Source organism: Dermacentor albipictus, chromosome 1 (assembly GCF_038994185.2).
Source record: "Dermacentor albipictus isolate Rhodes 1998 colony chromosome 1, USDA_Dalb.pri_finalv2, whole genome shotgun sequence".
Classification (NCBI taxonomy): Eukaryota; Metazoa; Arthropoda; class Arachnida; order Ixodida; family Ixodidae; genus Dermacentor; species Dermacentor albipictus.
Genome location: NC_091821.1, coordinates 448574361 through 448590952, shown reverse-complemented (window position 1 = coordinate 448590952; position 16592 = coordinate 448574361).

Here is a 16592-nt window from a genome sequence, read left to right as displayed (position 1 = left end):
TAACGTTCTCTTTTATGGCTTAACATATTCGGCGAAGTCCGAAACTCCGGAAGAGTCAGAACGACTCATAGAACTTGGGCTTACCGTTACGTCAATCTCGAGAGCACATCGTGTGGGCCACTTTTCGTCTGAGAAGAAGCGGCCTATCATAGCCAAATTTTTCAATGAGAAGGAAGTTGAACTGGTTCTGAGCCGCGGCCACAAGTTGAAAAACACGAACTTGAGCATCTCGCGAGATTACTCGGAAGCAGTTCGCGAAAAGCGACGGAAGCATCTCCAGTTCTCGCGAACTATGAAAAAAGACGGAGATCGAGCACGTTTTGTTTTCAACAATCTGCATTTGAACAATGGCGTTTACGAGTGTAACACCAACGAAGGCCAGGCTGTTCTTGTTTCCCGGCGCAGGGATGAATGATGCTCCTCCTCTGTTTCCTTAAGCTCAGGTTCATCTACTAGCTCACCCGTAAAATTGCATTGTAGCACTGATAATAGAGACATTTAGCGTGTCCGGTATTCGCGCAAGCGCGGGCGGTTTTCCGGTTTAGCGGGGGCGTCAAGGTGAGCGGCCAGATTGGTGGCGCCAGCTGGTGGCGCAAAGCCTAACCACACAAACACAGAGCTAATGACTATATTCTGCTTAGCTGCTGGCGTAAATTTTCGACAGTGGCGTAATCGTGTTCACAATTATGCCACTGCCAAAAATTTGCGCGAGTGGCGAAGCAAGATATGGCGAGTTACTGCAGTTTTAGCTATGCGTTTGTCTGGTTGAGCTCTACAACACCAGGCGGCTTCCCCGCTCACGTTTACGCCCCAACCATCCGGTAATCCGCCCAAACAGCTCACGTTTACCGGAATAGCGTACAAGCTAAAAGTCTCTAATAAATTTGGTTTTTTATACACCAACGCTAGGAGTGTTGTCGCTAATGGTATTGCACTCTCATCGCTCATCGATTCATTCCAGGATTCTTTAGTGTTACTTACCGAGGCCTGGCTTAACGGCACCATTCACGATAGCGGCATCTTTACGAATGAATCCACTTTCAAGTTTTTTCGATGTGATAGACAACAGCGTAGAGGGGGCGGTGTGCCCTCTACGCAGGAAGAATTCCCTCTACGCTGGAAGGAAGAATTTATTACCGCACCCATCGTTATCTATCCTTTTCTTGAATGTACTTGGATTTTCTTGAAGGGTGCTGCATTTGGTGTGATTACTGGCGTTTTTTACCGTCCACGCGACATGCCTGGCGCGTTTTCCGATGAGTATCATCGTGCGCTGAGCGATGTGCGCGCGCTTTTTCCGAGATTGGTAATTATCATATTTGGCGATTTAAATTTTCCAAATATCGATTGGTCGACGCTCTCCGTATCGGCCACGGATGCGGCCGTTAATAACTTTCTCAGCAGTTGTCTTAACTTTGGTTAATCCGACGTATTAGTCAACCAATACGATCCACTGAAACTTCTGCCAATATACTAGACTTAGTTTTAACTAAGAATCCTGATATATTTTATGACATAACTCATGAAGAAGGCATCGCTGACCATGATGTTATAACTGGATGCATTAACTTTTGCGTGAGCAAAACAATAATTACCAAAAAGAAAAGATGTTACGTTAAAGCCAATTTCGACGCAATTAACAATGAATTAACAACATTTTCAGATCAATTTTTGCATGATTTTCATTCACGCTCCATTGAACAGAACTGGGTCCTCTTTAAAGCCACCCACAGTTCACTCATTGACACTTTCATTCCTACGTTATCCATTTCATACAAAAACAGTTCTCCTTGGTTTACCAACAAGCTTCAGCGGCTTAATAACAAAAAGAGTTGAGTTGAGTTGAGTTGGGGTTAATGGCACATAAGCAGCTTAGGCTATCATGCGCCAAACACCAGGTATGGATTCTTTCAATAAGTTGGGACACCTCAGTGAGTCCTTGTCGGGGCAAGAGCCCGGAAAGTCCCAACAAGTTAACTAAGGACCTCGGCCTTCTTCTCAGGGATGAGAAGGTGGATGAGGTGCTCTGTAATATGTAGTTAATATGTAGTTAAGTTAGGTTTTAAAGTTTTAAGAGAACTCCAGCTTCTTTTAAAAAGCTAAAAACACATGATACTTCAACAAGTCCATCTTCTCCTAAAATCAAAGCTGGGCGAAAAGGGATATGTTCTTTGTAGAATATGGAAAAAGACTTCTTCCTTACTGGTTCAAGTTTTCTGCATGAAAATGGGATATGGTTAACTGTTAGTTCATCTCCACATGGTTCATAGTGGGGTTTGTCTTGCTTTGTTAGAATGAAGTTGTGTGTTAGGTGTGTGTGTCCTATGCGAAGACGGCACAGAACCACTTCTTTGAAACGTTCCTGGTGTGTACAAGATTTCCATTCGCCTAACACAGGTTTTAGCAGGTGTAATTTGTTGTTTGCTTCATTGTTCCAAGCAGACTGCCATTTTTTCCTTAGTTTATGATGTATTAACTTCACGCAGTCGTTAGGAGGTATCTTTACTTTTGTTATTTTTTTGTGCCGGGCCTGTGCCGCACATGCGTCTGCTCTCTCAGTGCCACTAATTCCGACGTGGCTCGGAACCCAGCATAATTTAATGTTCAGTCCTTGTGTGGTGGCTTTTATTAAATTGTGTATAATGTCTCTTAATAATGGTCTGACTGCATTTTTGGGATGAAGAGCTGTGAGTGCACTTAGGGAGTCTGTGTATATGATACTATTAGCGAGGTTCTCCTTTACTATTTTCTCTATTGCTATAGAAATGGCGTAACATTCGGCAGTGAAAATGGATGTGCACTGCGGAAGTCTTACTGTTTCTTCCCAGTTCCCTTGGACGACTGCACTTCCAACATGGTCCTTTGTTTTCGAACCATCTGTGTAAAAATCTGTGAAACTGGTGTATTTTTCCTTTAGTGCTAGGAATTCCTGAATAATCTCTTGTGACGGAGTTCGTGCTTTACGGAACTGTGTTAAAGTAAGGTCGGAAGCTGTCGGAAAGATGAACCATGGGGGTAGTGGATTTTGTCTGTGGGTAATGCCAGGTAAAGTATCCAATATGCTAAGATTCCGGCACATCTCTTCAAATCGCAGGATCAGTGGTCTTGAAGTGTGTGGTTTGTTGTTGAAAAGTACTCGGGAAAGGCATTTTGTTACAAGTGGGTAGCAAATGTGTTTTGGTAGAGATTGTATCTTGAGAATATATGCACAGGTTAGAGCGGCTCTTCTAGTTTCTAGTGGGGGTTCGTTTGTTTCTACGTAAAGGCTGGTTATAGGAGACGTTCGGTATGCACCACATGAAATACGCAAGCCTGAGTTATGTACTGGGTCTAATTTTTTAAGGTATGTCGGTCTTGCTGAGCCATACACTATGCAGCCATAATCTAAGGAGGAACGCACTAAGTAACGATAAATGTGTAGAAGACATGTTCTGTCAGAACCCCAATGTTTATAAGACAGTACTTTGAGTATATTTAGTGACTGGGAAGCTTTCTTTTTCAGGGTGGTTATGTGTGGTAGGAATGTGAGCTTTTTGTCAAAAATTATGCCTAAAAAATTTGTGTTCATTCTTTACTGGAAGTACGGTTTCATCTAGGTGTAGGGTGGGGTCAACCTGTAGGCCTCTTCTGAGTGAAAAGAGGACAGCAACTGTTTTTTGGGGTGAAAATTTAAACCCGTTTTTGTCTGCCCAAATCGTGAGTTTGTTCAATGTGAGTTGTATCTATATCTCGCATGTTGGTAAGCTGGAGGATGTGCATGCTATTTGAAGGTCATCAACATATACAGAATACATAATGGACCTAGGAATTATTTTTGCTATGGAGTTCATTTTTACTATGAAAATTGTCGTACTTAAAATACAGCCCTGCGGCACTCCATTCTCCTGGACGAATTTCTTCGACAGAGTTGCACCAAGGCGTATATGAAATGAACGGTCGGAGATGAAATCTTTCAAGCAGTTCAGCATCCTACCACGAATACCAAATTCTGCTAGGTCGCGAAGAATACCAAACCTCCAGGCGGTATCGTATGCCTTATCGATATCGAAAAAGACTGCTAAACAGTGTTGCTTGTGTACGAATGCTTCTCGCACTGTATTTTCTAGGCGGACGAGATGATCAGTCGTTGAACACGTTTTTTTAAATCCGCACTGGTGGATGTCAAGGAGTTCACGTGACTGAAGAGTGAACGTCAGCCTAACGTTCAGGATACTTTCGAATGATTTTGCCAGGCAACTTGTGAGGGCTACAGGCCTCTAACTACTAGGGGTGGTTGGTGGTTTTGCAGGTTTCAGGAACGGTACAATCACGGCTTTTTTCCAAGCCTCCGGAATTTCACCCGATACCCATATTTTATTGAAGAATTGCAGAAGTGCGTTTACAGCAGCGTCTGAGAGGTGAGCGAGCATTTCATAATGTATTTCATCAGGGCCGGGTGCCGTCTGTTTACCTGCCGACAGTACTTTTTGGATTTCGTGAAATGTGATTAATGCATTATAGGGCTCATTTGTAGAGCCACTTGTAGGAAGTTTTTGTTTTTCGGTTGTATGTTTGTGCTTCAGGAATGATGGAGTGTAGTGTGAGGAACTTGAAACATGAGAAAAATGTTCCCCTAGTACGTCTGCCTGTTCCCCTATACTTGTTTGTGTGCCAGGAGCTGTTAATAACGGAATTGTGAAAGGGGAGAAGCTGCCATTTAATTTATGGACTTGTTCCCACATTTTTTTGGATGTGGTTGAGCTGTTAATAGATGATATGTAGTTCTTCCAGGAAGTTTTCTCAGCGTCTCGACGGATGCGGCGTGCGTTGGCTTTCGCCTTTTTAAAATTTACAAGATTATCATGGGTTGGGTATCTACGGAATATGCCCCACGCTTTGTTTTGTTTCTTTTTTTGCTTCCCTACATTCTTGCGTGTACCAGATTTTATTATTATGTCGAACCACTCCTGTGAACTGAGGAATAGCTAGCCGCGCGGCATTAATAATACAGGTTGTGAACAATTTGTTTTGATCGTCGACATTTAAATCTTTCGAGAAAACTTTTTCCAGGCTGGCCTGTTCTTGAAACAGTGCCCAGTTTGCTAAGTGTAGCTTCCAACGACGTGGTTTGCTTGGGATGATTTGTGGTGGGGATGATAAGTTAATTTTTACAGGAAGGTGATCACTTCCATAGGGGTTGTCAACGACATCCCATTTAAAATCTGTAAAAAGTGATGGAGAGCACAGTGACAGATCTAGGCAACTCATAGCTCCTGTGCTTGGGCAACAGTAAGTTGCCGCACCAGAGTTTATTAGGCATATGTCGTTGGTTAGAATAAAATCTTCAAGTGTTTGGCCCCTGGTGTCAGTAGTTTTACTACCCCATAACGTGTTATGTGAATTAAAATCACCACCTATTAAAAATGGTTCAGGTAGCTGCTCTAAAATTATCTCGATCTCTTAGGGTAAAATGTGAATGTGGCGGAATGTACATTGAACAAATGGTGATGGTTTTGTGAGCTAAAACGGTGACAGCAACGGCTTCTATGTGAGTGTTAATGGGAATTTCTCTGGCTGCTATACCAACTGGCAGAACAATGGCTACACCACCTGACAGCCGGTTCGCCTGAGTACGGTCGCGCCGTACAACAGTGAAACCTTTTAAAAAGTTCTTGTGTTTTTCGCCTAGGTTGGTTTCCTGTAAGCACAGGGCCACAGGAGAGAAGTTTATTAACAGGTCTTTTATGTCACCTAAGTTATGAATGAGACCTCTACAATTCCAATGGATCATGAAAGCCATTATGAAATTGAAAGGTAAAAAATGATATTAACGAGTGAATGGGAGATAAGAAAGATGTTAGGTGACATGGATCTGAAAAAGGCAGATACAAACAGAGCGATAACCCTTAGGTTATCGCCTTCTTATTTTGAGTTGTTATTGGGATTTTATCCCTCTTACCGCGCTCGAGGGAGCGCTTGTCCTTCAGTGTCGAGGACACCGGGGTTTTTGTTTCGACCTCCATTGCTCTCTCTGAGGAGCTGGAGGACCGAGAGTTTCGCGCCGAGACACGTGTCTCGGGCCTTGGAGTTCGCTTGATCTTAGGACCCTGCGGGACTGGTGTCTGCAGGGCCGTTGAAGAGGGCGGAGCAGTACTGACTGCTTCCACCACGGGGGTGGGATGAGTCACTGCGGCACCACTGCGCGTGGGCTCGGAGGACTCCGAAAGCCTCTGTGACGCTGCCCCCGCCTGCGTCACATCGGCATAACTGCGTCGCGGAAGGTACGACAGTCGTCTTCGGGCTTCAACGAACGATATTTTTTCTTTGACAGTTAGTGCTATTACTTCTTTTCTTTTTTCCAGCATGGGCAAGACCGCGAGTAGGCTGGATGGTCTCCTTTGCAGTTAGTACAATGTGGGGAAGAAGTGCAGTTTTCAGATTGATGATCAGTTGAGCTGCATTTAGCACAGGTTGTTTGGCCTCGGCATGCATGTGAAGCATGTCCGAACCTTTGACACTTGAAACACCGTCTTGGGTTCGGGATATATGGTCTGACGTTTACTTTTACATACCCTGCATCCAGAGAGGTAGGCATTACGCTTGTACCAAATGTAAGTATGACATGTTTTATTTTATTTTATTTATTTTATTTACAGCATACTGCAGGCCGTGTGGCCCAAGCAGGAGGGGCATGGTAACAAATAAAAGTACATGTATAAAAGGCAGAATTGCAAAAAATATGAAATTCAAGAAATGAAATATAACACGAAACAGCAATGTTAGTTAGGAAATATTAATAATATGAGTTTGGATTGACTCAGGTGAGTTGAGATGATGGAAAGGGATGAGGTTCCATTCTTCTATGGTTTGAGGAAAGAATGAAAATTTAAAGAGGTTTGTCCTGGCAACGTAAGGGGAGAGAGTGAGGGGGTGAGAATGACGGGTTTTCCTGGATGCGGAGAGTGTTATGTATGGACTAGGATCTAAAGAAAATTTACGGTTTATCAAGGAGTAGAGGAACTGCAGGCGTATTATTTTTCTCCTCGTTTGAAGGGTGTGAAAGCCATTTGTACGCAGTAATTCGGAAACAGACTCTTCTCGGCCGTATTTGGAAAAAATAAAACGTATGGCTCTTCTCTGTATCCTTTCAAGGGCATAAATGTTGGTTTTTGTAAACGGGTCCCAAATAACGCACGAGTATTCCAATTTGGGTCGAATAAATGTGGTGTAGGCTAAGGATTTCACTTCATGGGATGCATGTTTCAGCTTATGGCGAAGTAGACATAGCTTTCTGAAAGCAGCGGAGGCGGTAGCAGCAATATGGCTATTCCAATTTAGGTTGTTAGTAATTGTAATTCCAAGATACTTGTACTCGCTCACTTCCGCCAAGGGATCTTGGCCAATAGAATAAGAAAATTTTAGGGGTAGTTTTTTGTTTGTTATACGTAGAAGCACAGATTTATCTGAGTTAAGTTTCATTCCCCACTTGTTGCTCCACTCAAGAATGTTGTTTAAGGCTAAATGAAGAGATAGTTGATCATGAACTGTATTAATATCGTTAAAAATGATACAATCGTCTGCGAACAGACGAATATTGACAGGGGCCTCTATTACATCTACTATGTCGTTACAGTAAATAAGAAATAGTAGCGGGCCAAGGACGCTGCCTTGAGGCACGCCAGAGGTTACAGAAAGAGAATCGGACTGCTGCCCATCAATCACTACGTACTGTGTGCGACGCGTCAAGTAAGCTGAGACCCAGGACAGGATAAAGGCAGGAAGACCAAGGAATTCTAATTTACAAATTAATTTGTCGTGAGGAACTACATCAAATGCTTTTTGAAAATCCAAAAATATCACATCCACTTGGCCAGCCTTGTCAAGGACAGAAGCAAACGAGTGAATGACTGTGCTTAATTGGGTGACTGTCGAGAGCCCCTTCCTGAAACCATGTTGGAAAGGAGATAAAATGTTACGCTTGTTTAAGAAATCATTAATGTAGTCAGCAACAATGTGTTCAATTAATTTACAAGAAGAGGATAATATGGAAATCGGACGGTAATTTAGGACTGAGCTTGGGTCACCTTTTTTTAATATAGGGACAACACGTGCTACTTTCCAATCGAGTGGAAGTACCGCGGTGGGGATTTCTTCGTCGTTTCTACGGATTACTATTCTTTGTACCTTTGTCACATTTTGTTCCTGGAAACCTTCCAGCAGTTCCTCGTCACTTAAGCCAATAAAGTCTTCTTCAGATATTACTCCCCTGCTTGTATTAAGTGTTCCGTGGGCTGAAACAGTCACTGTCGCGTCGCCAATACTGGTAAGTTCAGAGAGCTTATCTGCTTGACCTTTGTTATTCAGTTCTAGGAGGAGGTCCCCGCTAGACATTTTGGACGCTTTGTATGTTGGTCCGATTTTGTCTTTCAGACACTTCGCTACCAGGAAAGGAGAGAGTTTCCTTACCGGAATGTTGCTTTCACTATGCACTACATAGTACTTTGGAAATGTTGGGGCGTTGCTTTGAAAGGAAAATTGAAATGGTACTTCGGTGCGGCATCTCTTCAGACGCCGATCATAAACAATAGAGGCTTGCGCTGCCATAGGAAAAAGTGTATGTTCGGCAACAGCGCCGACCGCCCACCGCGGAGCCCAACGAGGGGACGCGGCATAGCTTGTGTACAAGCCTGCACGACGCCAGCCGTACGCTATCACTATAACCCAATATGGTGTACCCAAGGTAGGATATCCACACAAGGTTAACCCTTGCCGCCGTGGAGAAAGGAAGTAAATGGAAGAGAGAAGAAGACAGGAAAGATGTAAAGTGAGAGATAAAGACGAAGGTTTGAGAAGAGAGAGATAGGAAGAGGCGACTGCCGATTTCCCCCGGGTGGGTCAGTCCGGGGGTGCCGTCTACGTGAAGCAGAGGCCAAAGAGGTGTGTTGCCTCCGCCGGGGGGCCTTAAAGGTCCGATCACCCAGCATCGGCTCAACCTCCAGGATCCCCCTTTCCCCGGACACGGCTAAGCCGCGCACGACTACACGCGGGAGGGTCCAACCCTCGTGTGCTCGGGTCCGTGGTGTCGCAACACACCAAACGCCTGCTGACGCAGACGCCCCTGCGGGGTAACAAAAAGAAGAGACTGTACAGGCAGGCAAAGCTGACTGGCCTCGCGAGTGCCCATGACAAACACAAAGCTTGTGAAAAGGCCTATAAGGCATTACTAAAATCTACTCGCCATAACTTTTTTCTCGTGATTTACCATCCATGCTAAAAAATAATACTCGTCGCTTTTGGCGTGTTGTGAACCCTGGCATTCGCCCTGACATCAGCCTTACTGATTCGTATGGTGTTCCTATCCCCCATTCAGATTGCGCTCAACTTCTTAATGATACGTTTGTAACAACTTTCACTCTTGAAAACGTTAACTCATTGCCAAATTTAAAGACATTAGTGGGAATCACAATGCATGAGGTAGTCATCAGTGAGTCTGGTGTTTTGTCTCTACTAACTAATCTTAAAACGTCTAGTGGCGACGATCTAGGTTTCAATAATAAAATTTCAAAGAATACATCGCATAGTATTTGTTCTACGTTAACCGCTGTATCTTCTCAGTCACTTTGCTGTCGTACAGTGAAAACGCTACCTAGTGCCGATCATCTAGGCTTCAATAACAAATTGTAAAGAATATATCGCATAATATTTGTTCCATGTTAACCGCTCTATTTTCCCAGTAACTATTGACTGGCTGCATTCCTAATGACTGGCGCACTGCTAAAATAATACCCATATTCAAATCAGGTGATCGTGCTTCTCCACTTAATTATCGTCCCATCTCCTTAACCAGCACTATTTGTAAATTACTCTAACATATCATACAGTCATGTCATAAACTTCCTTGAAGACCATAACATTATTTTTAAGCATCAACACGGTTTTCGCAAGGGCTACTCATGCGACACCCAACTTGCCGGATTTATTCACGACATACACGCACTGATATACGGTGGGTTCCAAGTTGACGCAATATTTTTAGATTTTTCTAAGGCATTTGATCGTGTGCCACACCATAGGTTGCTACTTAAACTTTCGCAGCTTAACATTCACCCTACTGTAATTGCATGGATCCCCGATTTTCTTTCATCTAGAATTCAGTTTACATCAGTTAACAATGCCAACTCGTATTATGCTGATGTTACATCTGGAGTTCCACAAGGCAGCGTACTTGGACCTTTACTCTTTCTAATCTATGTTAATGATTTAGCCAGTTGCGTGCCATCCAAAATCAGACTATTTGCAGATGATTGTGTACTTTATTGATGTGTAACAAGTAACACTGATAGCCACTTACTATAAACTGACCCGGAGGCAATAAGTGCATGGTGTTCTAATTGGTTAATGTGATTAAATATTTCCAAAACTAAACTCATGTCTTTCACCAATATAGGCCACGAATTTCAAGCACCTACTACCTTGATAACAACGCTGTGGAACACGCAACAATTTACAAGTGCCTTGGCATATCTTCAGTCAAACTTATCATCGAATAGTCATATTTATCTTACCCTTGCCTCTTCAAACCGTACTCTCGGTCTTATTAAACATAACTTAAGAGAAGCCCCAATGCATGCTAAAAAACTAGCGTACACAAAATTATACCGTCCTAAACTAGAATACGCGTCTGCCATCTGGGATCCTGAACAAACTTATATCATCAGTAACATCGAAGCCTTGCAAAACCGTGCTGCGCGATTTATTTTTTCAGATTATTCACGTTACACCAGCGTCACCTCGTTAAAGAATAAAGCAGAGTTGGACAACTTAGCACTTCGCCGCAAAATTTCTCGCCTATCACCTTTACATAAGCTTTATCAGCATCCAACACTTCATGATTTCTTTCAGTCACCACCAGTTATCTTTCCACGCCGTGACCATCCATAAAAAGTGAATCGCATTAACCGCCAGTCATCCCATTATGCACATTATGCATAACTGAATGGAACTCCTTACCATCAGACATTAGAGAGTTTTAGAATAGGGGCCCCAAACGTTTTGGGGCCCCAAAGAAATAGCGTCGAAGCCACTGCGCATGCGCGAGACGCAAACTGCGTTTGGGTTTTGCTTTGGGAACGCTATTTCACCGATTTAGCGGGAGCTCAAATAGCGTTCCCAAAAGCTTTGCGTCAACAAACATGGCGGCACCCATCGAAGCGACGGCTCTAACCTAGCACCAAACTGGGTTCGATTCGCGGTAACGCGTGATGTTCGCAAGCTAGGAGAAGTGACTGCAGTTATCGCTTTCTCTCAACTAGCGTATGTTACGAAGATTGATTCATTAGACGCCGCTGACTCCGAATTCGACTGTGGATTTTATGGCTCGTAGGCCTAACACGGCTAAGCTTGGCTGGTGAAGGCACGTAAAGTTGGTTTTGTTGCTCAAAACTATCCACAACTAATTGTTTGCTGCTTGAAGAATAACCTCTAAATCGTAATTAAACGCGAATACACGCAAGTCAAAATCACTATTCATATCATAAAATGGAATAATTTATTTAATTATTTTAATCGTTTTTCCTAGACGCCGTAGTGGCGCTGTCAGCGCAAGACGCTATCCGCAAACGCAAAGCCCTATTCTAAACCACTTCACTCCTGCGTGCCCCAACGCTAACACCCGCAAAGCTCTCTGGGGCCCCAAAATATTGGGGCCCCTATTCAAAACTCCCTATTGCCACGGAACCCGACTTGACTAAATTTCAAGATTTAGTTCGCTCAGGACTTTTCAACTAATTTTATTAGTACTATTTTTGGGAGACGTTTACAGTATTTTCGATGTTTGTTGCTGTTTGCTTTGCAATGCAGTTGCCTGATGTTCTCCTAATATGTACTAACGTTTTCTCTGTAATAATTGTGACTTATCTTCTATATTACCTATGTTTCACTCTATTGTTACTTTACTTATAATCTCTTGTTTTTAGTCTTATGTGCAAACTATGACCAATGCCTGTGATCGCCTCCCCCCCCCCCATGTAATACCCTGGTAATGAGGGCCTTTGGGGGTATTCTCGAATAAATGAATAAATAAATGCCAATTCGCGACCTACACGCGATCACTTCATTGAAGCTGTTTTACGGTTCAGGGATGTCCATCGGGCACTCCCTCAACAGCCAACATGGATTGACATGCTAGATAGACTTCACCCCCTCCGCCCCGTGCCAGCGCGCAAACGGTGCGCTGGCATTAGACAGCTTTAGTATAGCGTACGCTATTCCATTGCGGACGCTAAAAAATAGCGAGTCGTCACTGCGCATGCGCCGTACACTAAACGAAATAGCGGGCATAGCGGGCGTACGCAACGCAAACGAGTTAGCGTTCTCGGTTTTGCGGGGTTAGCGGAGTGGTCTCGCGAAGTCTCGCCAAGGTGAGAGCGTGCATTTCGAGATGGCTCCTCACAGTGCGAGCAACGTTTTGATCATGAGCGCAGCGGCCAAAGGCAATCCTCGCGCGCGCTTTTCGTCTGCTGACGACATCGAGCTGCTGCGCGAGGTAAGGGAGACCTGTCCTTTCGGGGATCAGAACGGATGGGCCCTGATCGCAGCTGTTTTGAATGCAGCAACCGCAAAACATTCACAGCACGCAACGTCCGCGAAAGTGCGGAACTGATGCTTTCGCGCTACTCATCGAACGACCGAAAAAACCTCCGCAAGTGAGTTGATTTGTTCATTAGGTGAGGTATACTAATATGAATCTTAAAATGCAAGTGTAAAAATGTTATTCATGACCTTACAGATCCGGCACAGAGGAAGAGTACAGTGAGAAGGAGCAGCTTCTGCACGAGATCATTGAAAAAATGAAAAATGAAGGCTTAACGATTAGGGCACCGCGGCGTTCAAATAACGGTGCAGTACCACAGCCGGCTGGTGGGCGCCTCACGTCGACGCAAGAAATGGCACGACGCACTGCAGCGACGGCGAGAGACGCTGCCGCCGAAGCTTACACGTTGGAGGACGATTGGGACAACACGGGTACGTAGTAAAGACTGGATGTTGCCGTGAGGAATCGGGATGGCATTTTCTACTACAGCATATATAATGTTGCACTGAACATGCAATTCATTTGTTTTTAATGTGCATTGTTGTGTACTTACATAAACGGTGACGACAACGCCTCCGCTGAACAACAGCAGTGCTCGCAATTTCCAAGCACAGCGAGCACAGAGAGTACAGCGCCTGCTGCATCGGCAATCTCGTTACGCGATGATCAAGGGGCATCAGCTGCACCAAGTGGCAGCATTTCTGACTGTGCTTCGCCCAGAACGACAGCACGAAGCGAGCTACAGCGTGGCAAGTACCATCACCATTATCTCACAACTTTCAGTGAAAAAATAAGTGTATATAACTGCAGAATTCCATTTATGTGCCGATTCTATAGTTGTTTTCCGAGCAACAATAATGTTGCACAATAAGTTCAGTGTTGTTATTGTGCCTGACATACGATACTCACCAGGGGTAGTAGCTAATGCTGAACTTATTTGAGTGTCAGTTCCCTCATGTTTTTACCCAACACAACCGTGAAAATACAGTAAACTCTCGGTAACTGGAACCTCAAGGGTCCAGAGAAGTATGTTCGGATAAAAAGGGATTCCATTTACTGAAAGAGGTGTGCAGAAGTGCAGCACTATGTCATACACACTCTTACTAATGTTAGACATTATAAGAATAAAGAAATGAATGTAGCAGCTAGCTTGTCCCATGGTTTAAGCGCAGCAAGAGACTTCTGGATTGTCCAGGGTTCACTCATTTTCCTTTAAAGGAGACATCGGCGACGTATCAAAGCAAAAACATTGCTCTTACTGCTTGAGTCGTTAGCTGAATTATCGTGAAGTCATGCTGTTGAAGTCTAAATTATCAAACAGTGCGCTGTAAGGTGGCCGAATTTTCAGTTCTTGCTCTGGCCATCTATGGGGTGTGTGGGTGTATCACCAAGCTCTCTGGACTGCACATGCTATGCTCTATCTATTATATTTTTGTTTGCTTGAGTCTTAAGGATGGCCCTCTATGTAGGAGATAGGTGCCACAAATATAAAAACCAAATTATGGCTTTTCCTGACAAATTTACTTTAAACCTTGCTTCTGTCCCGTTAACTGAAAGTTGCACAAATGTTGGTTCCGATTTACGCGTCTTCTCGAATTGTCCAAATAAAAACCAACCAATATAAAGGCTGCTGTTCTGTGTAAGGGGCAATTGCGTTTAAGCAATTTCAATTTAACGAGATTCCACAGTAATTGTTTACTTCATTATTATTCAGAAATTATGATTACACATTATAAAAAATAGTCACAACAGCATATGAAGTTCTTGACTGTCACAAAAGGCAGATGTGCTAATAATTATAGATGTAATGGTATTTTAATATACCTCAGTCATTTTCTGCTATCCTGTATGCATGGAGGCAGATCTTCTGCACTACATAATTTAGGCTTTGAAACGTTTATTTCAACTGCCTTGATGCACCCAACTTTAGACTATTCCTAGCACAATCACGATTACTCACACAAAAGAATCATTGCACATTTAAATCATGCGATAAAGTGTTTTCATGATCGTGCTAGGATGATGGCATAGTTGTTGCAAGCTTAACTCTTTGCGACTACTTTTGTTTGCAGGAAAGAGGAAGCAAGAACAAACAGATTATGATTTCCATGAAAAGCGTATGAAACATGAAATGGAAATGAAAGACAAAGAGTTTGTGCTCGAGACAAAGCGCATCGCCCTGGAAGAAAGCCGCTTATCGTGGGAGAGGGAGCGGGCACTGCTAGACGCCCATTTAAAAGAAGCTGAGCTGGAGCAGAGGAAGGAGCAATTGCTACAGTTGAATCTAATGCAAGAAGAGATGAGGAAGGAGCGAGCAGAAGAACGCCGCTTTAATGCAGCACAACAGCAAGCTGTACTTGGCGTACTTGAAAATATTGTGACAAAGTTAAATAACATAGGCTAAACATAGCAAAGCATGTACTATCGCGCTCAGAACGATGCGAGTTACAATGCAAAAGCTTATGAGAAGCCAACAAACAAAAACACCAAGGACAACACAGGGGAAATTGTAAATTTCCCCTGTGTTGTCCTTGGTGTCTTTGTTTGTTGGCTACTTATGATAAGATTATTAGAAATTGCGCCCCTTCGTTAACCCACTTCGTTCAACGGAAAAGCCTTGTAGCTTATACTGAACTGTAATTTCTGGTAATAAAAATGTTTTGATTTTTCTAACACAGCACCACTGTCCGTGTTTTGGGCACATTTTCTGGCTAGGTTTGAAAGCAGCACACACACATAGACATGTGGAAATGTGAATGGTGCTCCGAATACTGAAACTGTCATTTCACTTTGACATATTTTATTTCCATATTGCACACAGTACACCTTCAGGCATGTCTAAAAAAGAGATCGGGGTAGAGGTACAACAATCATTCTCATCATGTGAAGACAAACAATAGCTGCAGTTGTAACAATGCACCAGGCACACATAACAAATACATGTATGTACTCTATTTAACATTTCGTGAAACACAAGAAAATTAACAGTAATATGGATTCTGATAACGGAAATCGTATGTTAAGAAAACTTCTACAATGTAACTTCGTGTGCTAAAACAAGGACAATGTACAAAGTTTCAAACAAGGCACCATTGCAAGAAAATATATGACAAAAACAAGGATTTGCCATACAGAGGTTATAAGGTTTGTCACTTTCACATGACTTCCATGGCACAAAGACCTATTTGTGTACAAGGGGATATGGGACAAAACAAACATGGCATGGATTGAGCGCAGATCACAAAGGAATCTCGTCCGTATTCTTCTTGACAGCGGCAGGCAGTGCACCTTAATTCAAGCAGATCTCTCGAAGGACCTCACGTGCCCAGTTATCGGAAAAGAGGAACTATCTCTTGTTACGTTCGGCCACTCGAAGCCCCGCCAGGTCATGCGCAGTCGTCGGGTAGCTTTAGCTCTTCAAGGCCAACACAGTGACATTGCGGTAACCGTTGAGGCTCTGGAAGTAAATAGTCTTGCAGCTTCTGTGCGAGAATAAATATGACGTTGCGGACAACTTTCACCCTGACACATGGCAGCCGCATGAAATAAGCAGTTTACTGGGTTCTGATGTTTACTGCAAGGTAGCCACTGGAAAGTTCTATCATTTGACTAGCGATCTAACAGCCTTGGAAACCAAGTTCGGGGGAACCATGTAGCGAATCGTAAAACTCAAAGGAAGTTCAACAACGAGTGCTCTGTTTCTGCAAGGCTTGTATTCCTGACTGCGACCTGTCCGCGATGTTGTGTCTTGACATCATTGTAATTGACACGCCTACTGTGGAAAATGGCAAGGTTCACCCAGAACAAGATATCTGAAGACATCATCACATATTTGATGTGCTCTACCAGGTACCGCTAGGAATGATACAAGCTCCAGGTATAGTTAAGCTGCAGGCAGCGATAATCGAAGGTTAGCCGAGCGCCGTCTGCAAGCCCAACCCAATAAGTTTCGAAAACAGTCTGAACTGAAGCAGTACCACATGGCAATCAGAGCATATTGTTACATGTGAAAAAAATTACC